This window comes from Oratosquilla oratoria, chromosome 6 (assembly GCF_046742065.1).
Source record: "Oratosquilla oratoria isolate Oo_2021 chromosome 6, ASM4674206v1, whole genome shotgun sequence".
NCBI classification, from domain to species: Eukaryota; Metazoa; Arthropoda; class Malacostraca; order Stomatopoda; family Squillidae; genus Oratosquilla; species Oratosquilla oratoria.
This window is the reverse complement of record NC_134782.1, coordinates 17,318,349-17,323,348: the sequence shown is the minus strand read 5'-3', so window position 1 is coordinate 17,323,348 and position 5,000 is coordinate 17,318,349.

Below are 5,000 nucleotides of genomic sequence, written 5' to 3'. Positions count from 1 at the left end.
AATAAACAGAGAGAGAGAGAGAGAGAGCGAGAGAGAGAGAGAGCGAGAGAGAGAGAGAGAGAGAGAGAGAGAGAGAGAGAGGGAGAGAGAGGGAGAGAGAGGGAGAGAGAGAGAGAGAGAGAGAGAGAGAGAGAGAGAGAGAGAGAGAGAGAGAGAGAGAGAGAGAGAGAGAGAGAGAGAGAGAGAGAGAGAGAGAGAGAGAGAGAGAGAGAGAGAGGAGAGGGAGAGAGGAGAGGGAGGGAAGGAGAGAGAGGGAAAGAGAGAGAGCCCTGTGGATACCGTGTCGAATTCATGGCCTAGTAGTTATGGGTTCGATTCCCAGTGCCGCTGCGTGCTACTTTCGTTGGTGCTCGACAGCCCTGGCCAGGTGAGGAGGTGACCCGAACATCGAAAAAAAAGAAAAAAAAAAAAAAAACCAGCGGCCTACCGCAGCTGACAGGGATTGCTCTGCAGGGGTTTCTCACTTCCCACTTCGTGGGAATGGGATAGTGATAGTTGTTATGTTCAGAGTCTGCCTCTTGCATTTATTCTGAGAAAATCCCTATGTAATCTGTGCTGAGCCTCCATAACCCGTTCTAATAGAACTATTGCCTGGAAGTGCTATTTTGTCAAGGAATAATAAAAAAAAAAACTCCCTAGCTAATGCAGAAAACATGGTAAAATTATGTTAACCTTATCGCAACCATCTATACAAGTATTCAGATACCCCTGCCTCGTATAGACAGAAGTAACTACCTTTTACAAACGTATCACAAATCTTTCCTCCGTTCTATCACGAGAACGACGTAGACCCAAACGACATTGAGACCATTAAATCTCTTCGCCTGGTTGAATCTGAATTGAACTCGAGACTCATCAGGACGGGTAAGACGGATTGCAAAAATCTTCCGTGTCGAGGCTGGTTACCAATAAAACAACATATTGATCCCCGTAGATGCTCAGGAAGATACGAGTCTTACGCGCCCCAGTGCATCGAGACGTATTCCTCTTTGCCTCGATGCGCACTGAAAGGGTTGTTTATGCGTGCACCAGTACAAGTGTTCTTCCCGACGGAAGCTCCCTTTCGATCTGTTCTTTTTTTTCTCCAGATGCGTGGCATATTTGTGCTTGCTGGCTAATACATCTTGCAGAAGGAGAGAGAGAGAGAGAGAGAGAGAGAGAGAAAGCGAGAGAGAGAGAGAGAGAGAGAGAGAGAGAGAGAGAGAGAGAGAGAGAGAGAGAGAGAGAGGAAGAAAACGAGAAAGTGAAAGAGAAAGTGGAAGAGAAAGCGAGAGAAAGCGAGAGAGAGAGAGAGAGAGAGAGAGAGAGAGAGAGAGAGAGAGAGAGAGAGAGAGAGAGAGAGAGAGAGAGAGAGAGAGGAGAAAACGAGAAAGTGAAAGAGAAAGTGGAAGAGAAAGCGAGAGAAAGCGAGAGAAAGAAAGAGAGAGAGAGAGAGAGAGAGAGAGAGAGAGAGAGAGAGAGAGAGAGAGAGAGAGAGAGAGAGAGAGAGAGAGAGAGAGGAAGAAAACGAGAAAGTGAAAGAGAAAGTGGAAGAGAAAGCGAGAGAGAGGGAGAGAGAGAGAGAGAGAGAGAGAGAGAGAGAGAGAGAGAGAGAGAGAGAGAGAGAGAGAGAGAGAGAGATAGAGAGAGAGAGAGAGGAAGAAAACGAGAAAGTGAAAGAGAAAGTGGAAGAGAAAGCGAGAGAAAGCGAGAGAAAGCGAGAGAAAGAAAGAGAGAGAGAGAGAGAGAGAGAGAGAGAGAGAGAGAGAGAGAGAGAGAGAGAGAGAGAGAGAGAGAGAATCTGTGTGTGTATGTGCGAAAGCGTGCACGCGGGCTGGCTCCTTGAGAGAGGCATGATGAGAGAGTAAGCAAAATGAAAAAGAAAGCAAAAGCAAAAAAAAAACCGAGTCAGTGGAGATGTAAGAATGATTGAAAGACCGGTAGATGCAGGAGCGAAAAAGGAGAGAGGAGGGAGAGGAGAAGATAAAAGAGCGAAGTACAAATAGATGAAAAGGCCTGAAGAGTCTGGAGAGGGGGAGGCAAGGGATAAGCACATACAGAGATCTGGAAGTACAAAGACAGGGCATGCCATGATGGACCAGCGTAACCTCGAGGTTGTCGAAAGTGCAGAACCACAAAGAACAAAGTTCTCCTGAGAATGGCTACACATGTGTTGTGAACTTTTGGATGAAAAACACGATTAAAGTGGTGTTGTTTTTCTTCATGATGGCAGTAGCAACTTTAATAACACCAACTGCAGCAAGAGAGAGTAGTGGAAGCAGGAAATTAAATCCACATTGTGCCGCTTTTCGCGACATGTTGGCGACACATAAGAACAAAAGAACATAAGAATGGAGGAGACTGCAAGAGATCATAAAGCCGACACTAGGCAGTTCCATGTCCATTAGCACCTATCATCCCCATCCATAAAGTTATCCCGTCTTCTCCTAAAACAACCAATTATTTCAGCGCTCACTGCACGATAACGGCGTGTACCTCGAACATATCACAAACCCAGATAAACTAAAACAGTTTAAAGACTTTATTTTGGGTAAACCCAGATGATCTTATCTAGTTTAAGAAGTGGCAAAGGAGCGAAGGACTGTTAGCTACCATGGTTAACTCCCCTTTTTTAACTATAGTAATTCGCTTTGCAAGTTTGATTCAATTCAACATCAAATGTATACTTTGAACCCACTATCGGAGAAGTTATTTCAGAAGTACAAGAAATCCGCTGAAGACTAGAGATAGCAGTCGAACTATACGACCTCCTGTACTTCTGATATCATTTCTCCGATAGTGGCTTTAGAGTGTACATTTACAAATGTGTTATAACATTACAGTTTCCCATCAACATCAAATGATGTTACTGAAACTAGAAAACATTTTAACTGACTAGAATCACCGTTTAGAGTATATATATAGGATGAGAGGAGTCTTTAATACATGAGGAATATCTGTCGAGCAGGAAAAGGAGACTACAAAGACAGATTAAGTGGAAGTGACTAAATGGATAAAAGGATGATACGGTCTGAGGGAATGTTATCCGCTCCGTGAACCACACTGAATGGACTAAAACGGCGTCTCCATATTATGCATCAGTTGGAGAAAACAAGCTCCTTATCTTGGATCAATACTGCCCTAACAGGACTCTATGATGACAGAAATCACTAGAATATTATTACAAGCCCAAGTCACTAAAACTAGAATTCCTAGGATACTCAACGTTTGCATATTGAAAGAAGAATCCCCAACGATGAATCTACAAATACAAGATTTCATGGTCATCCCGTAATCCAGGAGAATTCTTCACATTTTCGAACTCATAGTGTCCCGGAATCGACGTATCTGATTAGTCCACATTTTCGCGTAACCGAAGCACCTGATTGGCTGACACATCTTCTTTTGCTCCTATTGGTTAGGACCCTTGGTGAAGGGTCAGGGTTGCTGGACTTACTGGCAAAAGAAAATCACAAAAACGAATTTTGATATCTTGCCGCATTGTCACGAAGAACCTTGTATGTAATAGGCAACTAGCGACAAGTCTATCAAAAGGAACACCATAAGAACATAAGAATGAAGGAGACTGCAAGAGACCATAAGGCCTACACTAGACAGCTCCATATCCATCACCACCTGTCATCCCCATCCATAAAGTTGTGTAACCGTTTCTTAAAACAACTGATAGTTTCAGCGCTTACTACATGGTTACTAAGTCTATTCCATTCCATATAAGGAGGGAACATTTATTAGTACAACGTTTCGCTTATTACAGCTTTACCAAGTACATCAACAAGGGAAACGTGGGACTGCTCGGACAGACAGTCTAGGGAACGACAACAACAAGAAGGGAAACGTCGTACTAATGAGGGTTCCGTCCTCACATAGTGCTTTTATTCATAAAGGAAAAGATTCTCACGGCTCGTATATCTGTTTGAGTTTCTTTGGACACCAAGGTCCAACTTGTGCAAATGAATAACTAAGGGTCTCTTATTTAACATCCATGGTGCGTTTTACTGATTTAGTATTGATATTGCAACAACAAGATTTCTTTCTTAACTGGAGGAAGTGTGCCGTTTGGAAATTGACGGATGCATCGGTGGCGATGAGAAAGAGAAAATATGAAATTCCTTCAATGCATTCTAAGCTGGGTAAAATCGTGTGGCATAGGCCAGAGTATAACTCCGTAAGGCATTGCAAGTAGCACAGGAGTTAATATACCTAAAGGCAGAGAGCACTTAAAGGAATAAAAAATAAAAAAAAGACAAAAGGGAGCACTTAAAAGAATAACGGACAACGATGCCGTTTTCAGGCAGAGACGACATACGAAAAAAAAAAGAAGACGAATATTTGGTATCTTCGTAGAATTTTCAATTTTGAGATAAATTGCTTGGTACTTATATCATGTGCGAAGTAATCATTTCCTCCCGCTTTTCTCGCTTCGTGTGTTGGCGCGCGAAGAGTTCGTTTGCAAAGTTAAACATTAATCTTTAATTTTTGTTTCATCTTTTCCCATCTGTTTTCAATTTTGTCTCCGATGAAACCTTGTCAATTAGATTAATATCTGATGATACAAGATATCTTGCAAATTCCAGACTGCAAAAGTTAGAAAATCTTGCAAGAAGTCCGCATTGTATTAGGGTTTTGTTTGTTTACCAATTACATACGAACATTGTAATTACTTGTCCATTTGCATAGGCATCCTAGAATAAGAGGTTACGGGAAGATATGCAATAGAAGGTTGAAAGATAAGTAGGTCCACATCCCCAAAGGAGTTTCTTTTTCCAATTTATGCATCATTGTCCAAAGAACGAAGTGTCTTGAACCATAAGAGAGAAAAGCACCTCATACAAAAAGACAAGTTTGAAAAAAAACAAAAAACAAAAAAAAACGAATGTGTCCATGACTCCCAATCGATAGCCTAGATGTGGTAGGGGAACCGAGTGCCAGGCCACAGGGCTGCATCCGGCAATATGTACGTACGTGTGTGTGTGTGTGTGTAAGAGTGTCTGTGCGTGTAT